General features: G+C 42.0%; 1 protein-coding gene and 1 long non-coding RNA gene across 9 annotated transcripts in view; one reads left to right on the forward strand and one right to left on the reverse strand.

Moving 5' to 3' along the window:
* CACNA1I (calcium voltage-gated channel subunit alpha1 I) overlaps nt 1–25,294 on the reverse strand; it is a 363,153-nt gene that overhangs the window by 163,255 nt on the left and 174,604 nt on the right. The gene's annotated exons all lie outside the window — the stretch shown is intronic.
* On the forward strand, nt 5,017–10,730 carry LOC310743575. Of its 2 annotated transcripts, none has more exons than XR_014539103.1 (3): nt 5,017–5,188; nt 8,765–8,917; nt 9,811–10,730. It is a non-coding gene; the product is annotated as an uncharacterized lncRNA (long non-coding RNA). The 2 variants fall into 2 exon arrangements; XR_014539104.1 differs by having other exon boundaries at nt 5,017–5,174.

Below are 25,294 nucleotides of genomic sequence, written 5' to 3' on the forward strand. Positions count from 1 at the left end.
GTTCTGCAAGGGCAGCACCACATGTTATCATGGTCTCTCTATGTAAGGGACACCTTCAGTTTGAACTGGGGCTATGGATTCAACTTGTCTGTATAACAGGAACAACAACAAGACATAATCATGTATAGTTAATGGAGCTGTCAAATATCTTGGCAGCAGCCAGGGTCCAGCTGACCCAGATAAAAGCTTGACCTAGTGACCATAAGAAGAGGAATCAAGATGCTGCTCAGAATTGTTTGGCTTGCTGCAGATTTGAAAACAATCTAGCTCAGCCAGGGCCAAGGAGACAAACAGACTGACAACTAAAAAACTACAAACCCCATTCTTCCCCCACAATCGGGCTACAACTCAGATCAGCTGGACATGTGAAAATATTACGTCTTGTTCACCTGTAACACATTTATGAAAATCCTAATTCACCTTGGGAATGTGCTACTGTTGCTCTTACTTTCAAGAAAACGAACTGTTACATAAGGAGATTTACAGCATATAATGGGCACTCAAGCAACTCATTTGGGTAAATGAAGTCTCCTATTATTCATATGAGCAAGTACTTTAGGCTTGCTTATTCATTTCATTTTTATTTATTTATTTTCACATTCTGCACTCACCATCCTGGTCCTGGATTTCAGAGTGTAATTTGGCAACTTGATTTATAAGCTTCTTATCTGAAATTTGCATTCATAGTGCACATTTTTTCTTCATAGTCATTTGCAGGGAAAAGGGGCCTCAAAACTACCACCCAAATCATGTTCCTCTTTCCTTATTCTGCTTCTCCTCCTCACAACCCCCCTCTAGCCCCTGTTGCCTCCTCGGCCTTTGCCCATTTCAAATGACCAACTAGGGATTACCATGTCTATGGGGCATGTGAAAAGTCTGATTAATGATGCAATCCTTTGCAAGTCTTTGTAAGTCCTCTTTAATTGTATATAAAATATTTATAGACAGCTTTGAAGTCTAAAGCTCTCTCAAAGGTGGCACACAGAAGAAAAGCAATAGAAAATAACTACAATTAATTAATAAAACCCAGGAACAATTTAAAAGCCACAAATATTAAAAGCCAAAATACAGCTAAATCCATCAACCACAAAATAAAAGAAGTCATCAAGAGAAAGCCAAGGAAATAAAATGGTTATTTAGGGTTCTCCAATGGATCCCAGATGGAAGCACATTCAAAATTTGTGGGGTTACTAAGTTCAATGGGTCTTCCTCCCAGGTAAACGCTATAGGGTTGCAGGCTACGGAGAGTTCCCTAGGATATGAAATCGTATTCTATCTCCATGAGCAGATAATGCTTTGAGAAGCTCTATTCAGATTTCAACCAAGAAGGTAGGCAAAGAAAAGGTATACGGGAAGAGAGAGACTGTCATGCATTAGACAGGCACACTCATGAGATGTCCAGTATGTTGTGTGACTGCAGGCCACTGACCAGTTTAAAATTGGCAACATGGTCCACAGGCCAGCAAAGAACTTTGGTTCCAGTTTAAGTGTAATCCCAGTTCCCTTATTCCCCAATTCTTCAGCAGAGGCAGAATAGTTACATAAATATTATTTAGCTTGACCTTCAAATGCATACACGTTAGCCTTTATAATTTACCATCATTAATTAGGGCTACAATTCAATATACCTCTCTACTAAGTTTCTAAAAGCGTATATTTCATCTCACTGCTATGCATTTTAACCCACATCTACCACTTATTGATCTACAACATTTTTCCAGGAAACTGGCAATCCTGGGTGGGGAGAGCGAGGAGGAAAGATCCTAAACATGTACAGTACTGTAGGTAGAAAAGCCCTAATTATAAGGCTAAGCAGAAATGCTTCCAGAATAATTCAGTACAGTTGTCAACTTCCTTTTAATAGAAAGTAGAATGAAGATGTTGGGTAAAATTTTAATGTAAGGATCAATTGAAGTTTGCATTTCCTGGATTTGGTAGCATTTAAATTGCAAATTCCTTCACCTAACTCTGAGCTGGGATCTAGGCAGTGAGCATAAGAATTCCTTACCTGTACTGGATTTCAACTTATTTTTTGTATGTGCTATTGTTGTTTTAGACTGTTTTAAGGTATGTAACTGTTGTTTAATTTTTTATATATATTCAGTCATGTAAGCTTTTTTATATATGGGGTGTATGTATGTGTTATATATTGTAAATCACTTTGGGATGCCTCAGTTCACCTCACTTGGTATGTTATTCCTCTTCTGATTGCTTTTCCCAACTTTGATTGGCTTGCCAAACTGAAAAGAAATGACCTTCCCATCGACATCCTAGCATAACTGTGCCAATGTATTATGCAAATGTAGGACTGACTTTGAAAAATTACCAGAAACTTCAGCTGGTTCAAAATATGAACTAATGGGAGTTATTATCGTTATGCAATAATATATAATAACTCCCATTAGTAACCAGGCTAATTAGTAACATTGGTAATCTGACTAATTGCCTTGACTATGAAACGTTTTCTCAAGGAAGATCCACTAGGTGTCTGCTTTGCTACCTTTCTGGAACCAGGTGAAGATTGTTCTGTTTATTCCAGCTGTTTCTTAATAGGTTGTGATTCAGGAATATTTTTAATGGTGTTTGTTTGTGCTTAAGGTCGCTGCTGTTTCTACTTTACATCTACCTGACATTCAGAAGACATCTGAAGGCAGCCCTGTTCAGGGAAGTTTTTAATATGTGACACTTTAGTGTATCTTTCATCTTTGTTGGAAGCCGCCCAGAGTGGCTGGGGAAACCCAGCCAGATGGGCGGGGTACAAATAATAAATTATTATTATTATTATTATTATTATTATTATTATTATTATTATTACTGCTTTTACTGCTGGTTAGGGATGTGGTTTAATTTTATTCACTGCTGTAACATTTTTTTTTACTGCTGTGATATATATTTATTTTCTTGAGAGCCACTTCAAAAGCTGCTTGTGGCAGAAAGGTGGCATAAAAATATTTAATATAAATAAACAGTATGGGAAGGAGAGTAATTTTATGCTTGTTAGTCACAAAGAATTAGTGTGATGAATTAGTATGATTAAGAGGCAGAATATAAATATTTTAAATGGTTCAAATGTTAGAATGTTCCTTATGAATAGGAACTCATCTTTCAGGAATTCCTGAGGTTCCCATTTTAGAAGGTGAATATGCTTTGTGAATAGGGAGTCTCTTTTCAAGAAGCCCAACAGATCCTTTTTAAATCCCTACTTCTCTTCAGCATCTTTCAGTGCATTCATTCAGTCTCTAATTCATTTTATCCAGATGGTTCAATATATAGAACTGGCAATATTTCAAAACAAAATGCTATTTTTGTTTTTAGAGGATATATCTGTAAGGCTGGCCCCAGAATAATTTAACTAGAACAGTTGCTAGTAAGTAGTAGCCACTTTCCTTAACAACAACAACAATTACCAAAGACAATTTGGCAATTTGGAAAACAGCCCGCCTTCCCTTGAGGCACTTCATGAACCTGGAGCCCATTCAAGGCTCCTTTTTCACTCCCCCAAATCACTGTTGGGTTTTTAAAAAAATGGCTGTAACTTTTTTCTTTTGGCAGAAGAGCATGAAATTTGCAGGCATGCTACCCCCCCCCCTACAGAGTGTATAAATCCTGTCAAATTACAGACAAATAGGTCCAGGGGGGAGGGTTGTGCTGAGCACCTTTAAAGGTTGATTTTATTTTTTAAAACTTTTAAAATTTTGGGCAAAATTGGATGAAATTTGCAGTTAAGTTTACTCCTTCCGAGGACATGAATTCTGCTAAATTTCAGAAGGATAACTGCAGGTGTTTGCCCCAAAGTCAGGCTGGTGCAACTGTAGAGAGGGTAAATAAGGAATCACTGAGGCTATCCTTGTGTTCTGTGGGCAACTGGTCTGAAAACTACAGAATGAGAAAGGTGCAAGACAGCTGCCAAATTGCAAACTATAGATTCAGCAGATTTTGTGTTACGTGCCTTTAAAGTTGGTTTTCCCTCTGACATTTATCTGCTTCTTGTTAACCCTCCCCACGCCCTGACATAACTTTCACTTTCAGTAGGTAAGCATCTTCAGCATTTCCTCCTCGCCCATGTCTGGATCACTGAGATACTACAAAATGCTTCAAAAGCAAAAAAAAAAAATCCTCTGAGGCACCACAGTTACCACAGTTCACCTCAAAATCCATCCAAACCCAATACTACCAAAAAAATACCCTCATTATTAGAGAACCAGATCACTGTTTTTCAAAAGGAGTTGTTGGGGGGAATCAAGGAAACTATAGACACTACAGCCCAACCACTGTCCAAGATAAATAACTGAGAGACCTAAAGTACTATTTATATGTATTGTGATGTGCCAGGCTTTGTTGGTTCAAGAAAGCCTTCCTCAGGTTTATTAATTTCAATGGGCCTACTCCAGGCAGGACTTAGTTGAATGAAACCTATAATTATATAATAATAATTACATTTTTCAGTCACTTTATGCAATAAAAAGTCTCAAAGCAACTTGACAAGGTAAAAAGCAACACATAATAGCAATTTAAGACCCAATAAAATGTAAAACCATGAATACTACAAAAGAGATAAAATACTCGCACTGCAATGCATTAATAAGGACAAGTCCTACCTATAGAGAATGTTTTGCCTTAAAAAAAAAACTGTGATCCTTAGGAGTTCTGAACTATGACATTCTTTTGGATCAGGCATCTCAAAATGGAGACTGGTGTTGACAAGAAAGGGTGAAGCAAAACCAGGTTATGTGCCTTGCAGAATGCTTTCCTGCAAAGTGGCTAAGGGTGGCCAGCTAATATATCTATATAATCATGGTGCAGGCAAAGATGCAGCTAATAAAACCACATCCCATAAATTGTTAGACAGAAAGTACACGCACACACAAAAAACCCCTGTTGCCAAGTCTTTTCCGGAAAGAGCAGCCCATCCTCTGAGCCACCTCAGAGTCTGAACACTGTAGGCCATCATGGAATGTGACAAATCACCAGTCAGGGGCCCAAAGTTCCTTCTACCTCAGGAACTGATAAAAGTGTTGCCAAGGCGACCGCTGCTGGCTTGGCTGACAGCTGCAAGTCAGGCCAGTTTGCTGGGCAGTCAGTGCCAGGGGTACATTCAAAACCCAACACTGTGCAAGGCTGATAAGCCATTTCTCCTCCTCTTCTCCCTCCCTTTCCCACCTGTGTGACATCAGGTATTTCAAAATAGGTAACCAGGGAGGTGGGTCGAAAACGTTTGCTAATTTGCATGTGGGATTATGGTGCCTTTTTGTTTTGTTTTTTAAATGATCAAAACCAAGTTCTGTTTCCTTTGTCCGATTGGTCCTGTTGACCTTTCAGACATACTTCCCAGCTTCAATTGCTGTGCAGTAATTATCACGTGGGCTGTGCTGTCATTTACAAAGCTCCCGTCTTCATAGGATTTAAGACCATTTTCAGTGAGGTCCCCTCCTTTGCCAAGGTACTTCCTCCACTGGCAGTCACACGTATCTTGAATATGTCTTCTTCTTTTTTGTTGCTTCCTGACTGCCGCCTTTCAGAGGTTTCTTTGAATGTGCGTAAAAAGAAATGATGCACTGTGTATCTGTCAGAATAGACCGAAATTTGCTGCATATGCACTTGGCTTTCAAAGAAAGAGACACATGTACCCCACCACACAGCATCAGCAATTATGCGATATATTGTACAACCAGATGGGATTAGTGACAAATGTGACTTTGCATATATTCAGGAATGTTAGTTGCTTTTGGAAGAGCGTAAGAATTGTGATTTGGGGTCAAGAGTAACAAATGACTAAGTGAATGTTTTCTTAGCGCACATTTCTTATGTGGTAGAAGTCTCTTTTGAGTACTGAGCCTGTCTTCAAGACACGAAAGCTATACTGTATGGCTTAAGATTCAATTCTCACAAATTAATATTCAAGGTGGAAGAAAAAATCCACAGGTCATAGAAGTTCCAATAATCATGAGTTGCATTCCTACAAGGTTTGTTTGTTTGTTTTTTAAAAAGTTATAGCATGCCAATGAATTTTGGAACAAGAGGGAGATAAATTAAAACTGCAGAGCTTTGAAAAACTAAAAAATAAAGTGTGAGATTGGCTTCATTATTATCAAATAATGGAGGCATACAATTTGGACAAGAAAATTGGCTTCCAGGTGGAAAAATCAAAATTGGAAACAGAACTGTTAGATCCCAAAACTAAGACTCTGTCAAAGATGTATAATCTGCTGCTGAAATGGAACACACAGGATGAAACGGTTAAGTCAGCTATGATTAAATGGGCACAAGATGTTGGACACAACATTATGTTGGCTGACTGGGAACAGTTATGGACCACAGGTATGAAGTTTACATCATATAATGCCTTAAGTGAGAATATAATGAAAATGATATACAGGTCGTACATGACACCAGCCAAGCTTGCAAAAATCTATCATTTGCCCGATAATAAATGTTGGAAATGTAAAGAGACTGAAGGTACATTCTTTCACCTTTGGTGGACATGCCCAAGGATTTAGACTTTCTGGGAGATGATCTACAATGAAATGAAAAAATTTAAATATACCTTTCTGAAGAAACCAGAGGCCTTCCTCCTGGGCATGGTTGGCCAATCGGTGTTAAAGAAGGATAGAATTTTTTTCATGTATGCTACAGCAGCAGCAAGAATACTTATCGCAAAGTATTGGAAGACACAATATCTACCCACCCGGGAAGAATGGCAGATGAAGGTGATGGACTACATGGAACTGGCGGAAATGACTGGCAGAATCCGAGACCAGGGAGAAGAATCGGTAGAAGAAGGTTGGAAGAAATTTAAAGACTATCTATTGAAACATTGTAAAATTAAGGAATGTTAGAAGGATGCCGGAAGGAAGTTATGTGGTTTTAGCAGTAATGTGATAAAGGAGTATGTAAAAATGGTTTGTTAATAGGTGAGAATGTAAAGTCACAATATACTAAGATAATTTATCAAGATAAAAACAAAGATGGAAAGGATTTGCTGAATTAACTAATCGAACTAGAATACAAAAAGGGAGGTGTGAGGAGGTCAAGGAAACAAGCAAATGAAAGATAAGATGTGGAAAAATTGTCTTCTTTTTAATTGTCTTACTTTTCTGTATTTTTCTGTATTTTGTATTTTTGTTTTATTTTTTTTACTTTTGTAATTCTTTGAAATTTTAATAAATATTATTTAAAAAAATAGCATGCCAATGAAACAAACTTATTGTAACATAAAGTGCTTTAAAAGAGTGCTGTCGTGCCATGGTAGTGGCAAATGCTTTTGATATCAAGGGACCACAGAAGGCAGAAAACTTTGACATCCAAATTACCATTGCCCTAGAGAATGTATGTTACTCTCATAGCACTCTGAGGCAGCTGGTTTCCCGAAGGTGATTTAATTTAAAATGCACCAAGATGGGGGTAAAAAACCTTTGCCTGTGCAGATGTTGTTGGACTACCACTCTCATCATTCTTGATCATTGGCTATGCTGCTGGACCTGATGGTGGAGTTTAACAAAAACTGGAGGGCCACAGGTTAGCCACCCCAGCTTTAAGGATTCACTGGTTACACTGCCTAAATTAATTTCTGTGAACACAGAAGCTATACCTATCAAACTTTGCTCTATTTGTACCACCTCAACTGATTTGTGTATCCACTCTTCCACCAAACTCTTCACAGTAGCTGGTCAGAGTCAGATCCATAACGTTTTGGTGTAGCTTAGGTTGAAAGGCTTGTTTCAGATGTCATGGTCAAATGCTGAGCTGTTCATGCACTTCAATTCCCTCTTTTATTTTCTTGAACATTATAACTGTAGCTTGCTGTGACATCCCAGCTGACCAAACTTTGGTCACATAAGCTATACTTTCCCTCCAAATCAAAACTTTAGGACACATGTGAACTACCTAAGTTTCTATTTCTGGTTTGGAGGCAAACTATGGTTTGCAGTAACCATAGTTTCCCTGATTTGGTCATCACAGCAAACAACTGTTACTGCAAACAAGGAAGTTAGGGAGGAAGTGCATGAAGGGAGGACGAGGAAGCGTGTAAGTCCAATACAGTCATACCTTGGGTTGAAGTCGCTTCAGGTTGAGTGTTTTCAGGTTATGCTCTGCAGCGACCCGGAAGTAACGGAACGCATTACTTCCGGGTTTCGCTGCTCATGCATGCGCAGACGCTCAAAATGACGTCATGCGCATGCGCAGAAGCGGCGAATCGCGACCCGCACAGGTGCAGATGCGCAGGCGCGGGGTGCGTTCGCTTCAGGATGCAAATGGGGCTCCAGAACGGATCCCGTTCACATCCAGAGGTACCACTGTACATGATTATCTGATGACTGATCTGGGCTGCCATGTCATGTCCAAGGCAACCCAGGAAATGCCACTTGATTGCAGATATGAATTTAGCTTTCACATATCTAACTCAATGCTGCAACTAGGCACTACACCACACTGGTTCTCTTTAGCTGAATGCGTTGTAGATATCTAACTGCCAAATCTCTGCTCCATGAATAGACCACACATATGAAAACATACATACCTTTGCAAACCCATCTTTCAAACATCTGTGGTAGCATACCTTTTTGACTTCTTTCTGTTTTCAAAATACTCTGGAGAATGTACTCCTGAAGGAAGTGATGGAATTCCCATTATATAAACCTGCGTCCCTCACAGCTGAAGTTGGCCTGCTGTTACTTTGCCTGCCTCATAATAGCAGCAATGCCTACCAATAGTTACAGAATTTACACCACTGTACTGTTTTCTTTCTTTCTTTTTCTCTTTAAAGGCCTGGCAATTGTTAGTGCTAATGCTGGATAACCCTCTCCCTGCAAGTGCTTCTTTATTAACTGGCAGAGATTGCAAAAGGATCTATGAGCAGCAAGCAAGTCAGGATAATTCCTTAGTCACCTCCAGCGCTGGCCAGCCATAAAAGTGAAGCGTAAGTACCCAGAAAAAGGTAATTATCATCAGCCTTTTCAGCAGTGGCCAAAGGACAAATTGCTCTCCAAATCCATCCTTTCCCGCACTTTGCCCCAGCTTCCCATAACAGGCAGGGTTTCTTGCCTGAGCATAAAAAGCATTGGATGAAATATCAGGGGACAGCAATGGAGACAGATACACAGTCTAGAGAGCTGTCACAATACATTTCTAATCCTTGGCTCCCACACCCCCCTGCCCCCAAAGGACTCTATATGCCTCTCGCTTCCTCAGCTGGGCCCTTCTTCAGAAGCCCTGCATTTCCACTTTATATGGGAGCCTTGCAAGAGCAGCTTCTATTCTTAGAACTCCTCTTTCACCATAAAGGAGTTCCAGGAGTCAGACTGACTTGTTTTCTTTCAAATTGGCCCTTTAAATATGATCCTGTTTATGTTAGAAAACATGCTAAGTCTGACTGAAATGGAACACAATATGTTTTCTTTTGCTCTTCAGACAGGGAGAATTCAGAGACTGCTCCTTCTGCAATGAATCTGGTTTATTTGCAGCATGGAGGCACAGCCTGAGTACTCTCTGATATATGAAGCATCCCTTGATTGTGCAAATGCTTCCTGATGGTGTCTTTTGTGTTCCTGTCACTCCTGATTTATTGGGCCTTTTCCACACAGAAAAAGAATTTGCATTTCAATTTCCATTACTAGTCTCCCTCTCCCCTGCAGTGTTCCACATCTGGAAAATATGCATGCTTTGCTTTCTCCCACAGACATTTCTCCAGTCTGGAGAGTTCTTTAGCAGCTGGCAGGGAATGGGTTTATGGGGGGTTGCCTACTACCCATAGCTGCCTCTGCCCTGGTTTCTCCTTTGCCCCTCCCGGATTCTCTTTTCCTTGGCTTCCAGAATGGAGGGGAAGGGTCAAAGAGGCTCCTCTTCCTGCTCATCCTTGTCTCCCAGCAGCAGAGCGAAAGGCCTGAGCTCTCTTCTCCTCAACCATCCTGCCACATCTGTTTTCTGAGGGGCATGAGAGGGCCTTCTCTGTGATGGCCCCCAGCTTGTGGAATAACTTCCCCTCCAAGGTGCTATCTTGTGCCATCACTGTATGCCTTTTGATGTACTTTTTACCCACATCTTTGGCTGAGAGGATGTTTTCTCTCCTGCACTATTGTTCAGTGCAGCTATTTTGCTACCTGGCTCATTTTGCGGCTTTGTTCTATGATTTTAATGAAAATTGTACCTGTTTTAATATTGTTTTGTTCTTGTAGTCTACCTTGGGACCATTTGGTAAAGAGTGGACTATGAGATCAGTCAGTCATATTTATAGCACTGCAACCATCACAGTCTTAGGAGAGTTCCCTGGCAATTTGAAAGACTTCCTGTAGGTGGAGTTTGAATCTCCACCACCATGGCCACAGAACTACAAGGACACCCTCTCTTGCACCTGGGGCTCTAGAGCACTGTGCTGCTTCTAAGCCCATACACCTTCCCCACCATGAACATTTTTTTCTCCCCCTGTCCAAAACAGAGGGAGGATGGGGTGGGGGAGCGGCACTCACATTGGCAGCACATGGGAAGAAGTAGAGACACAATCCTGAACAAGTGGTGCCAGGATCCTATAAGAAGTTCATTATATCGGCATGCCAGGTGGCCTGTTATCCTTCTTACACCAACTTAAGTGGATGATGCATTTTGACCAGCTTTTTGAATGGGTACACATCCCTACTAATCATCCTGTGCAGGCAAATCATTGTGTTAGAACTGGCCTGTTACTGATGAAACTCTATGCTTGGAGCCTGAAATGTCTTGAGAGCAAGCACATTTTATTATAAGGTTCAGGATAGACAAAAGAAACTATGAAATCCACTCCCAAAAGAGGCAGTGATGGCCTCCAACTGGGCTGGCTTTAAAATAGGATTCGACAAATTCACGGAAGATATGGCTGTCAGTGGCTACTAGCTATGATGGCAGTGCTCTGCCTCTATTATCAGAGGCAAGAAGCTTCTTTCTGAATACCACTTGCTAGAAATTGCAGGAGGGGAGAGAGTACTGTTGTACTCAGGTCCTGCTTCCAGGCCTCCCATAGGCATCTGGTTGTCAACTGTGATTACAGGATGCTGGACTAGATGGGCCAGTGGCCTGATCCAGCAGGCTTTTCTTATGTTCTCACCTCACACTTGCTGAAGAATCCTGTTTCTCGGGTTCTAAAGAAATGGCACCATTGCTAGAAACCTGCCTTGGATGCACTGTGATATTAGCAATATTCATTATCATTGTACCCTTCCCCCTTTTGGGGAGGAGGAATATTAATAATATTACAGTGCATGCAAAATGTCGTAAACCACGTTGTCTTCAAATGAAAGCTCCCTGGAGGCCTCACGCCTGGAAAGCAGCAAGTGTTTCTGAGACCACGTTTCAGCCGTGCAGGGAGAAGAGCGTGAGCGGTTGGGTCAGGTGGAATTGGCACTGGCTCTTACCTCTCTCTGTTTTTGGCTGCATGTTTTGCTGTCACAAGTAGTAAATTCCAATAGGCGAGTTTACGATGCTGTGTAGATAAAACCCAGGAATACAAATCGTTTTCTCACAAGGCTACTTGAAAGTAGAGATCAGAAAGAATTTTTCAGATCCTAGACAAGTGGTTTTCAACCAGGGTGCCATGGCACCCTGAGGTGCCTTGAATGATGGGCAGGGGTGCCACGGCAACACTGGGCCTCTGTCCCTCTTTCCTTCCCTCTCTCCTCTGACGCCCTCTCCTGTCTCTGCCTCCCAAAGGCTTGCACAGATGCTTATTGCAGCAGCCCTGGCTACAAGCTCCGCAGGCGAATGGTGCCTCTGGGAGACACCTCTCTTTGGGGCAGGGAGGGAGAGCAGCTCAGAGACCAGGAGCGGCAGTCGCAGCTGCCCAGAGGACTCCCAAGGAGAGGGGAGAGGTGGCTGAGGGAACACTCTGCAAGGGAGGGTTTTGAAAAAGGGTGAGAGGCTGCCAGCTCTGCAGGCAAGGTATGCTGCTATGCAAAGTGCCAGGACCACAGCAAGAGGCACAGACCACCCTCTTTCCTGTTTACCAAGCCTTAAATTAGTTAGAAAAACAAGCCATCATATCTGTAAACAACTTGGTTAATTTCTGCATCAATCTCAGGCAAGGAACTCACCTAGCTCTAATCTTCTTCCTTATGCGCCGTTTGGCTCTTGACAATATCTAAGAGATCTAACTTTCCCACCTGTGCTGTTTGTCTTATCTAAATTACCCCCATGAAGCTATTTGCCCTGCGGGGGAGACACATGCAGGAACTATTTTGGGGTACCTGCATGTTTTAGGCGGTGTTAGTAACCACTTTAGGGAAAGGAATAGTAAGGACAGACACAGTGGGGCAGCACAGTTTTGCCCCTCCACATAATGCCTCTGCAGGTACAAATTTCACCACTACACACTATGCGAAGCAAAAGAATTAAAAGCATATTGAAATTTCGGGTGGACAACCCTGTCAATATTAGATTCTTTCAGTTTCTCAGTTTTCCAACCTTAAATTCAGTTCTCCGCATTTCTGCATCAGTCTGCCATTTTTTACAATAAAAAAGTCTTCTTTGAAAATTTGTCAGGATTTAACTGTGAAATTCTCCTAGTATACACCTTTCTGTATGCAATTATTATTATTATTATTATTATTATTATTATTATTATTATTATTTATATCCTGCCCATCTGGCTGGGTTTCCCCAGCCACTCTGGGCGGCTTCCAACAAAATATTAAAATACAGTAGTCCATCAAACATTAAAACCTTCCCTAAACAGGGCTGCCTTCAGATGTCTTCTAAAAGTCTGGTAGTTGTTGTTCTCTTGTCTAACGCACACAGTTTTGTTGGCAATTTTGCTGAACAGAATGCATTTTTGCAGGTTATTTTCACGAATATATGAATCTCATGCTTATTTTCCCTTAACGTACACATTTCTGAACAGTTCGCAAAATTCAGACAATCATCAATTTTGAACGAAAGCTGTGTTTCAGTTTGCATATTGTTTCAGGAATTGTGAATTAGGCAGATGTGCATTAAAATGTGAAGCAAAGAGAATTTCTCCCCCATCTCTAGTTAAGATACAGCCTTTGTATGCACATATATGCGCAAGGGGATTGGGAGAAGGGTGTTAGATATGATCATATTGAAAGTGAGGAAAGTTTTCTCTCGTAAAGTTTATTGCTGTGTGCCTTTCTCTAACAGCTGCTTTCTTGCTTCACAGCACCCTCTTAGGTTGTTTTTGGAGACAGTGGCACTGTGTTTGTGCCAAAGCAATCCAGCTCTCTAGGGCTGAAACAACATTTCTTCCAGCAGAATAGTGTATTGGCTCATCTAGTCTTGTTTAAATGTCACTAGCAAAGGGACATCCACAGAGGCACCATTCCAATGGTGGGGGAAGAAGGCGGGTAAAGAAATCTCAGTAGAGGAAGGAAGATGCACAAAGCTACTTAGAGCTGCTGTTCTTTGCTGTGCTCAAGATGAAATCGCAAAAAGGCAGCATACATTCAGAACATTTTTACTATACAGTGGTACCTCGGGTTACAGCCGCTTTGGGTTAAAGATGCTTCGGGTTACAAACTCCACTAACCAGGAAGTGGTTGCTCCAGGTTAAGAACTTTGCTCCAGGATAAGAATGGAAATGGCGCCCCAGTGGTGCAGCAGCAGCGAGAGGTCCCATTAGTGAAAGCACGCCTCAGGTTAAGAACCATTTCAGGTTAAGAACGGACCTCTGGAATGAATTAAGTTCTTAACCCGAGGTACCACTGTATTTTAATGGATGATATCTAGCATTAGTCATACTCAAAGTACCGTAGCCCCTTGGAATCAGTGGATATTTTAATGGTCTCCTTTAGGTATGGCTCATCATCCTATGATTATTATAATACTATCAGGTAAGGTAAAGGTAAAGGACCCCTGGACAGTTGAGTCCAGTCAAAGGCAACTATAGGGTGTGGTGCTCATCTCACTTCAGGCCAAGGGAACTGGCGTTTGTCTACAGACAGCTTTCCAGGTCATGTGGCTAGCATGTCTAAACCACTTCTGGCACAACAGAACACCGTGATGGAAGCCAGAGCACACGGAAATGCTGTTGACCTTCCCACCGCAGCAGTACCTATTTATCTGCTTGCACTGGTGTGCTTTTGAACTGCTGGGTTGGCAGAAGCTGGGACAGAGCAATAGGAACCCACCCTGCCACACAGATTTGAACTGCTGACCTTCCGATCATCAACACGTATTCAGACCAAGCAGTCATGCACACACACTATTTAACCCAAAGGAGTTAAATTTGCATAGCTTTGCACATAACACTAAATCATATTTAGAAACAAACAATGGCTTACAGTGAATTAGCAGCGTCTGTTCTTGGTTTCTGCCTGCGGTTTCTTTGCACAGAAACAAAACACAAGTGCTGGTCTGCACATAACACTAAGTGAACACTGTAGTTTGTTTCCTCCTTACTCAGCAAAGCAAGAGACAGGGCAGGCACAATCGGAGCAGAGGGTAGAATCTGAGCAGCATGTACAAGCCCACCAGTCGTTCATGTAAGCCATGATTTGTTTAGGGCCTTTCAACACTTACTATTTATAGCTAGGGATTAGGGATTTTTTAGTATGCTGCCACACAACAACATCATCATCATTTAGCTAGTATTCAGGAATAATGTGCTCAAAAAAACCCCACTTTTTCTCCTGCTGTTAAAAACAACAACAAAAACCCTTATTTTAATATCCAAAATGGATCAACAACATTTTCATTTATGCAGCATGTGTACAATCATTATTCTGGTTTCTGTGTGGAGGGGTTGGAGAGTCGGTGGGCATAGTCTGTTTTGCGCTGCTTCCCTCTGACCAGTGTGAGCTATCTGTTTGTGAGCTCAGTTCACAGGAAAAATATGGCAGGTCGAGATGATGGCACTCAGTCAAAGTACTGCCCATAACAGCAATCATCAGCTGCAGACAAAATCAGAATTCCGGAATGCTAGGCATCAATTTCTTTTTTAAGCCATGAAAGGGCTATTGCCATGTGCATGCTTATAACACCAACATTTAGTACCTGGAGGAGCATGTAAGGGGTTTGACTACAACCATGGAACTTTTCTCAATTTGGGCACAACTCACTATTAGCATGAAAATGAAAACTCAGTAATAACAGCCACATGCAACCAAAGGTGTGGACAATCAGCTACTTATTCACTCTTAAAAAACATTGGATGAATAGCAAATATGCCACCGTAAACAGTAAATGCAGAAAGGCCCTTAAGACTGTGGTTTATTGCAATGTGCAAACCAGGCCACTAGAATGAACAATAAGTGCTCCTGAGAAATAATCATGTGTCATCTGAAACACAGGAAAAGTAGAACACAAATCGTGCCCCTGGATATAAGAAGATACTGTACCTCTTCAATTGAATGTTCACTCAAATATTTAAATTTTACTATTTTTACCTCATATCACCATCTCGATATAAAAAGATGCATCTTTTAAATATTGTGTCAATCATTCCTCTTCCTCCTCAGCACTTAAGTCTTTGAAACGATGTAGGTTCTTCTTATTATATCCCTTGCACCTATTTCCTGCTTTTACACAGAAAGCCTACTCATGACGTACACTCTGTGTTCCTCTGCACCCGTGGCACTCATCCATGCATCACCAAGGCAAGCAAGTGAAAGTGAGCAGAGCAGAGGAATCAATAAGCAAAGTCTAGTCTAGTGCCTCGGCTCACTCCTGGAATGTGTAACGTTATGCCTGCAAAAGTGATGGTGGAAGGTAAGAAACACCCGTTGCAATCAATTGACCGCACTCTCACATCTTCTTAGTATATCCTCACAGCCACAACAGATGATGCAGTTCTGGCCAACTCTGCAGCAAATCATAGCATATTACTAGGAGGATAAAGACCGCTAAGAGGAAAAAAATGGTAAACTTAAAAGGGCCTTGGGTCTGATGCAGCAGGGCTCTTCTTATGCTCTTGTGAACTGAACACACAAGTGGGAACTTGGTGGTGGAGACACTGTCGAAAGGAAACTTTGCAAAAACACCAAGATGCACAACAAAGTGGTTTAGTGCAGCTTATGCTGCTAACTGATGGTTTTGTTGTTGGTTTACTTTTATTGCAGTTAATTTTTATTGCAGTTAATCACTGCATATGTATATTGCCGTTTGTCTTCAACTTTTGTATTTGCCACCCCAGGAATTAGTTTTTCAATGAAAGGCAGAGGACGGGAAAAGTAATGATGAATAAACAGTAACTTTGTAGGAGACAGAAGTTTCCAAAATATTTTTATCTATGTGCTCTATTGTTTAATTTAAAACATTTCATAGCTGCTCTTAATCGCAAATGCAATTCCAGAATGGATTATAGTTGAAATACACGTCCATGTACACAGTGCAATCAGCTAAGCAAACAAAGCAGAGAAATGACAAACAAGCCATAAAAAATTTGCATCCATCCTGGCACTGAACTCTAACAAAGGCCTGGACAAATAGCCAAGCCTTCTGCTGGCCTTGAAAACTCAAGAGGGTTGGTGCTACTCAAATGCTAAAGGGAAGGGTATCTTCCCTTATGACACCACATAGTGAGCCTCAGCTAGAGGAGGCACATCCAAAAGAACCTATTTGATGGTGACCCCTAAAATACTAAATAAAAGATAGAATCTTTATTAAGTCTGTGGCTGCATTCAGACATGATGCCAAACCATGGTTTGGTGTTATCTCTGAACCTACACTAGCTTACAAACCATGGTTTTTGAGGGGCTACCAAACCATGGTTTGAATTTAGTTTGCAAACCAATTTGTGCTGCCTGTAGTTTGCTGTTAAATTTGAGTTTACAACCACAGACAAACCATAGCTAGGGTGATTACTCCATCTCAAGAGACCGCTGCACCAAAGAGATAGGAGTGGATTTATGAGGAAGAGCCATACCTAAGTGGTTGAGTACGCACTTTACATGCAAATGTCCCATGTTCAAATCCTAACGTCACTAGCCGGCGCTGAGGGATATGTCTGCCTGGCACCCTCTAGAGCAGGCATAGGCATGTTTTGGGACTACAACTCCCATCACCCCTAGCTAACAGGACCTGTGATCTGAGATGATGGGAGTTGTAGTCCCAAAACATCTGGAGGGCCGAGTTTGCCTATGCCTGCTCTAGAGTCTCTGTTGGTCAGTGTAGAGTCTACCCTAGATAGTATTGATCTAGATGGACCAATGGTCCGATGCAGTATAAGGCAGCTGCCTACATTCCTAATTTCTGAAGTTGAGTGCTGAGCAGATGGAAAATGAACAAAGACGAGCAGCTCTAAACCACAGCATGCCTGCTGTATATCTAGAAATACAAAACATGGTTTGATTCCTTAATTATGGTCAGCACAAAGCATGTCTTGAAGAGGTATCTAAACTGAGTCTATATCTTCCATTTTATGGGACTACAGTCAGTAGTAAAACACAACTGATCAGATGAAATGGCCATATTTAGGATTACACAACTTAAGACTCAGATAGCACTATGATCACTAGTACAGCTGGATGGCTTGCTAAATGTGACATATAAAAACCAGACTAGGTCTTGCCATTTACAACCCGAGAGGCTGTGATCTCACTTATTTGTCTGCAGGAAAAACAGAAGCACAGGAGCAAAAGGAGGAGTTCAGACAGAAACTATTCGATTGGCATGGTTTTGTGATCACAGTGTGTGTGGTGCTCCAAAGCACAACTCCCACGGGGTACCCTGTAGACTTGGTGGATTGTGAGCACTGAAGCAGCTTGCTCCATACTGTCATAGGCAGAATTTTATGCCACAGAAGGAACAGAACAGATGTGGAAAGCCAAAAACATTCCCCATTTCTTTATTGTCCCTGTCTACAGAAACCGCCTGCAGCTCTTGCGGCCCTCCGCATTTCTTTGAGTTGGTAATTTCTTTACTTTCACTTCTGAAATTTCTGCAAGATGCAGTGATGCAAATAAGTAAGCTGCCTAGAAGTTGCCGATCAGAAGGTTGGCAGTTCAAATCCCCGCAACGGGGTGAGCTCCCGTTGCTCAGTCCCTGCTCCTGCCAACCTAGCAGTTCGAAAGCTCGTCAAAGTGCAAGTAGATAAATAGGTACTGCTCTGGCGGGAAGGTAAACAGCATTTCTGTGCGCTGCTCCGGTTTGCCAGAAGCGGCTTAGTCATGCTGGCCACATGACCCGGAAGCTGTACGCCGGCTCCCTCGGCCAATAAAGCGAGATGAGCGCCGCAACCCTAGAGTCTGTCACGACTGGACCTAATGGTCAGGGGTCCCTTTACCTTTTACCTTTACAGCAGTTACCAGATTTGAAAAAAGCAAGGTTTGGTGGGGTTGTTAAAGCTTGTGCTTTTATTAATTAAAGATGGAATGAACCTGGAATGGAAGGGGGTGGGGATGTATGATTGGGGTAAATTAAGCAGTGACACAGGATGTTTCAGAACAACAGCTTTAGCAAGCTCAATGTTCTGTGTATTTCTTTAAAAAAGTCCAGTGCTCAGATGACGGGTGGAGGTGGGGCTTGGTCCTATCTTGTGTTTTTAGGAATTTAATCACTTTATTTCAGGGGTCCAGGTGTGAGATGATGATGGGCAAACACTAATCAATGCAGAGAAAGTCCTGATCAGACACTTTCCAAGACTGCAATGCAACGTTGCACACTTAATACTATTGAACTCAGTGGGAATTGCGTCCAAGCCAGCTTGTGTAGAGAAAAAAAGAATGAAAAGGAATTGATAATATCCCTTACAGTGGGGGGGGCGGGGGGCGGGGTCTGTCCCTCCAGTTGTTGCTGACCTACAACTCCCAGCATCTTTGGGGCCTTTGGCCATGCTTTCTGGGGCTGATGGGAGTAGTTCAGCAACATCTGAAGGACCAAAGGTTCTCCCCAACCTTTACCTTACATGTTACATCTTTAGTACTTAGAAGACAAAGGGAAAGGTTCAGCCACCAGCATTTTGCTGTTACATAACAGTTTAAGACTGCATCTCCAGTGCTGATACATTGTGTGGCCAATATTTGATATATCCCGCTTCAGCTCTCTTTTAAATTCCCAGTGCTTTCTTTATTAGATGCATACATTTAATTTTACTGAATTTGGCTTGAAATGCCACACACTTCCAAGTGTGTGAACCAGGAATCTGGAAAGCCCTGCCACCTTGGGAACAGCAAATCTGGGTTTGCTGTGGAAATGGATTTGGGTAGATTGATGGGTGGCGCTTTTATTAATTCACTTGTTTATTTGCCATATTTATATTCTGCCCTTTACTCATAGGTCTCAAAGCAGAAATACATTAAAATCAGAACAAATCTAAAGCATATACAGTATAGCAAACATGAATTCCATACAAATTAAACCAGCAGTAGGAATGAAAATCTAGCCCAGTGTACGTTAGCCATCCTCAAAAGCCTGGGCAAAGGTACTCTGCTACAGAGAGGAGGGGGAATAGTGGCAGGGATGGCCTTTGGTAATCTTTGGTAATATGGTGCCCTGAATGAGCCCAAAATCCGTCTCTCCCAAATGGATCTTCTCAAATTTGCGCCCCCCTCAGTTTGGCACCCTGTACGGGGGAACCACCAGCGCCATACTAAATCTGGCACTGAATGTTGGGCTCACCCAGTTGTCCCACATCTGATCCTGGGCAGCTTGGGACCATTAAGAAGGCTCAAGGAGACCAAGAGAAGAATCTTGCTTCACATACACCTCCTTCGCAAACCCAGTTGCCTCCTGCCACCTCAGCCTTCATAGAGCACAATGCAATACAGGCTGGGGAAGGGATCTGGAAGAGGAACGGAAGCTGTAAGTGAGAGGAGGCAATGCTCTCCTGAGTAGTTTCAGGCAGAGCACTAAATTGGAAGCAGAACAAACAATCTCTTGAAAGCAAACCCTTTGGATTATTTATTTATTTAGCTATCTGTCATCTGAGGCTGGCAAGGGACGGTAGTTTTTGTTCTGTTTTTCCCGACAGTCAAAGCTAATTTTGGCAGAGGGTTCACTTCTCATGGGGTTTGCACTCAACCTAGTCAATAAAGTTTTGTAGAGATTCAAAAGCCTACAAAACCTGCTTGGCCAATGTTTGTACATCACTGTTGTGCCCTCTAAGCACATTTATTTATTTTAAAACCCTATAGTCCTCCTATAGTCAACCGAAATGTGTGACACTTACTAGTTGTAATCCATGGCATGCTCTGGCTTTCTGCTGCTACAACCTGCAGTATGAGGAAGAAGAAACAGGCGCAGGATGAAATAGCAGGGGCATGAAGACTGCATTTCCCCCCCAATGTCATCTCTAGATGGAATGGGAAGGAGCAGCTGCAATCCTGAACTAAAGCACTGCATGCTGCAACATTTTGCTGCAGGGTCATCTTTGTTTAATTCTAGACTGCTGCACAAACATACCCCCAATAGTTTAAAATTCCAACTTTGCAACAAGATAAAAGCTGGCTGTGACTGACAGAAATCCTCTTTTTTTGTCCTTTCCACTATGAAGGCACTTTCTTCTTAATACTTGTCACTGCCCCCATTATTCTTGGATTTCCCCATTACCCAATTATGTCTCTTGCAAGGCTCTCAGCGTTACATGTCACGTAATGGATTTTGCCACACATGCCTCAATGGGGGTCCTGAGAGTGCCAGATAAATCATCTGGTCTCAATACATAATTAAGAAGTTTGGGTCTATCACATAGTACAGAAGGGCTTGTCTTTGATGTTGCAAAACACTAGGCCTACTACAGGCATAACAAGCCCCCCCCCCCATTGGGCTGACACATATACTGCATAGTTTTTGCAGCTCTTGCCTCCAGGAGCTTTTCAAACAGGATTACTCTTCAATTCCTGGGAGTCGTATCAGGACACTGCAAATGCCCTATCCCTTCCATTCCTGAGCATCACGCAGATTAGTTACATGTGCGCCGTCGCAGCTTTCCTTTATTCTTCCCCAGAAATCTGTCATCCTAGACGCTTCCCAAGGGTTGCTCATCATTACTCCCGTATAACCCAAGATTCAAATTAATTACTACTTAGTTGAGCAAGTAATGGACAGTCCCCATTGGCTTCCCTTACTGTGTTCCTCTTACGGCAGATCGGTTATGTTACTTCCCAATCAGTTTCTCCTACAATGCATCCGTCATTATCAGAGCTGGCTCTACAATGAGCCCAACTAAGCAGGATGCTTCAGCGGATGATTTTGGGAGGGGCGGCAGATCGAGGTCCTACCTCACCTCCTCCCATCCTGACTGGTACCTAACATAGCAGGCACACACTGTCAGGGAAAGAAAGTCAAAGGGTGGAGGAGGCGGCAGTGGTGGAAAGAAGCAAATGGTGGGAGAGGCTGTAAAACAGACCAGAGCATCACTAGGTAGGTTCAAGCTGCAAATCCCTCTGAACTCAGTAGCGCTTGCAGCTATGTAAGCATTCATAGGACTGGGCTGTAAGTCCCATTGAACTCTATATAATGGTGCTGCTAAAACCAACAAGATTGATTTGACAGAAGTGGATTGGGATCAATGGATCTGCATTCTCAAAAGGGATTCTCATCTCTCTTTTGACAGACTGGAAGTGGGATAAAGTAAATGAATATGCTTGGAAGTTCCATTCAGAAGATTTTTCATTTTTATTTTATTCCATTCTCCTCTGCTGTCCCCAGAGCTTCTTTCCAAAATACCAGCCTGCAACTAAACATTTTTCTATCCCTTCAAGTGTGTCCTCAAACACACAATTTTGGTAATACTCCATATCCACTCACATCCCTTGTCTCTAGCCTGACTTGATGCAATTGCATTTGCTCACATTGATCAATTGGAACCCTCCCAACCCCCTTCCCCCAGTGTAAAACTTATAGGGCTGGGGGTGAGGGGAGAGAGAGATGACTTTGGTATCAACTGAACCATTTCAGCTCCTGTTGATTTCAATGGAATAATTAAGCATGCCAATCTTTCACTAGAAAGTTCAATACATTCCCCTGCATATGTTGACTCAGTGGTAAGCGCCATCATCCTGAATTGGACTTACTCAAATGCTAAGCGTGCCTAGGATCACAGACTTGGAGGTGCTTGAGTGGCTTCTGATTTCAGACTGCAATCCTGTAAACCTAATCCTGCAGTTATTTTAGTTTTGTATTTTTAATATTATCAAACCCACTGTTCCCCCCCCCCAGACTAAAGGCTAGGTTTGGTAGGGTGGGGTTGGAGGTGGGGGTTTTTTAACCACCCACAAACAAACAAATCTATGCACATTTTCACAGGGGTAAGCACCCCAAACATAACGGAACTTTTTCCACCCAAGTAAAAATCCTCACTATTACAAGCTCCTTAAACTGCATTGTTAAATTGCAAAGATCTGGGGCTTTTCCTCTGATTAGAATCACATTTTAGGGTTGGAACAGACTTTGGAGGTCATCGAGCCCAACTTACTGCTCAGCGTGTGCTCAACAACACAAGTACATTACAAATGATTAAGAGGGGATGCCATAGGTGGTGGTAGTGATCACCTGGTGACTGTCAGGTTGCGTGGCAGATGTGTGTGTCATTTTCTGGTTTGCCTCATGGAAGGTGTCAGTAAGTATTTCCTCAGAAAGCCACAGTGCACGCTTCCTCTTCCTTCTCAGTTCCTGTTTGCACTGGCTAGTCATCTCCTACACTCCCAACTGCAGCCATTTTGTTTAATGCCACACTCCCACTGCAGCCATTTTGTGACAGGCACCCACTGCACTTTCTCAACATTTGAAATGTGTCCATTGGCTCAGAAAACACCACTGCAAGTCTCCACTCTTTCGATGGAAATTAGTCAAGCAAAACCAATTCTGAACTTCCTTCCACTTGGGGAAGAGAGAATAAAATTTAAAAAAGATCTAATATGTATGAGCTGAGAGTTTCCAGCTGGATCTGCTGCTCTAAAATGAAGTTCTCATAATTTAGTTGCAAATAGGTGGGCGCTGCCCAGAGAAATGTCTGGGGGCTCAGGGATATTTAGCTCATCAGAGACCATGTAGCAAATGAGAAGCAGGCAAATAAAAACATAACTGGTTCTATCTGTTCTCTAATGCCCAGATAAGGCTGAGAATAAATAAATCAAATAAAAGCCATTATGTTAGCAATCCTGGATAGTAACTTGCAAAGAACATGAGGTAAAAATAATTTCTCCAGTTTCAATGTTATTACCTAGAGGTCTCTGTTATTATTTTGATGTTTATTAAGCATGCACAGAATGTTAAGCCTTTTCAAAGTGCATGAGGTTCTGGCCAAAATTTAAACATATTGCATCATTTTTTTTGCCAATAATAGTTAATGAGAAGTGGCTTACAACAGACCAGAATGTTGGCTCAAGTGGCTGAGATGTTTATGAAGTCCAGACCATGACATGGTTCATCTGCTTCTACTCCTCTTAAATGGTTTAGTGAGAAGAGGGGAGTCCTTAACTGAAAAGAGCAAGTTTGGAGGAGCACCAGTGAGGAGAGGCCTGGGCCGTGTACTCTTGTCTATTGGTGCCTCTATCACAACAATGTGGGACCTAATTCACAGCTCATCAAAAGTAAGTGACTAGTAGCTCAATGAGGAAGAACTCCAAAAGGAATGTGGAATGCACAGACTCCTTAAATTGACTCCAGTTGTCCCAGTTTTTGGCTTTAGGGGCTGCCTTACTAGAGTTGTGAGTTGTTACTAGACTGGTAATTTTTCCAGGTTCAGCTCAGCGTCTTTAGATGTGAAATCTCCCAGTGGAGGGTGGGTGCATCTTGGCTTTAATGCACATGCATGTAAATGGCAGATATGAACATGCTAATGAAGCTCGTTTTGAGCTCTTGATAAACAGATCACAAGATAATTGTATCCCCCCCACACCTTATCTTTAATCTACCAGTGCAGGAGGTAAATGAGCACAGCATATAGCAGAGAGAATCGAGCCTTCCGTAATGTATAATGGGATACCTCAAGCAGTCATCCCTGCTCATAACAGACAGATTCCACTAGACAGGTGAAAAAGTAGATGGTACAAGCAGAGCAATCATGTGCATTGACTGTGAGTTAAAAAGAAAATGTGTGAAATGCCTGTCAGAGCTGAAAGGATGCAAAGTCTGGAAACAGGATCTTCCCACTTCTCTTCTTATCAGGGTGAAACAGTCCTTGCCTGCTGCCCGCAAAACCTGCAGTAAAGTATATTTTCGGCCCTTCAGGCACATATCTAGCATTGGTGAAGGGAAATTGGATAGGCCTCTCTCATAATACTAGAATCCAGCACCATCCAATGAACCTGAATGTTGGGAAGATTCAAGGAAGACAAAATGAAGTACATCTTCACACAGGGCATAGCTAAACTATGGCATTTGCTCTCACAACAAGATGTAGTGGTGACCATCAACTTGGGTGGTTCTGAAAGAGAATTAGACAAATAATTGGAGGATAAGGCTGCGAGTCACAATGACTATGTTCTAACTTCATTGTCAGAGACAGTATGCCTCTGTATACTAGTTGTTGGACTGGAATCCAAAGTAGGGAGAGTGCTGTTGTACTCAGGTCCTGCTTGCAGGCTTCCCTCAGGGATATGGTTGGCTATGGGGAAAACAAGGTGCTGGACTAGATGGGGATTCGGCTTAATTATTATGGTCTTCCTTGCTCTCTTCATTGAAAGTCCCATCACCCCCAACATTTTACAAGTGGATACAGAGACACACTTGTAACACCTATGTGCACCATGAGCAGAACCACAAATCTTCTCCATGTGGATTAAGAGGCAGTGAGAAAAACCAAACGTTTTAGTCTACTCTTTCTTTTTGTGGGTATAATTCAATCACATATCAGCAGATTCACGTAGTGCAACCGAAGTGGGTTGGATAGTACAGAGTAACAGTTGCATGAGGAAGTGCATTATAAGCTCCCTGCAAACAAATCATAATTAATGCTCAATAATCAGCTGATGTTGTGTAACCTCCCCACATTTTTGTGGAAACAAATCAGGATGAACGCTGAATAAACAGGTCATCTGGAAGTAACCTCTTTTTCCCCATCCTTCCTTTTGGGAGCCATTTTCCTCTGTTCAATTTAAGTTAAGTTCCACAGACATCCTTATTAGGAATTCAGTGTCCCCTTTCCATGTTAGCTTTAACTTTAATCCCCAAAGTGTAATGATCTCTATGAGAAGGCACTTTTTAGTGATAATGAGTGTATAGGGGCTTAATACTGGTTGGTTAAATAATATTAACTAATGTGAATTCATTAACCTGTGTGTAGATAAATCCTCCTCCAAAAAAAAAATTCTTCTCCTTTTGTTAGCCTTCGCATTAAATTGATTATTTGGCTCCAGCTGTGCCCACATTGAACGGGGTGTATTGCAGACATATTTAAAGGCATGATATTTGCCCCCTCCCTTCCACCCAAGAA

The sequence above is a fragment of the Podarcis filfolensis genome (assembly GCF_964270895.1).
Source record: "Podarcis filfolensis genome assembly, chromosome: 10".
NCBI lineage: Eukaryota > Metazoa > Chordata > Lepidosauria > Squamata > Lacertidae > Podarcis > Podarcis filfolensis.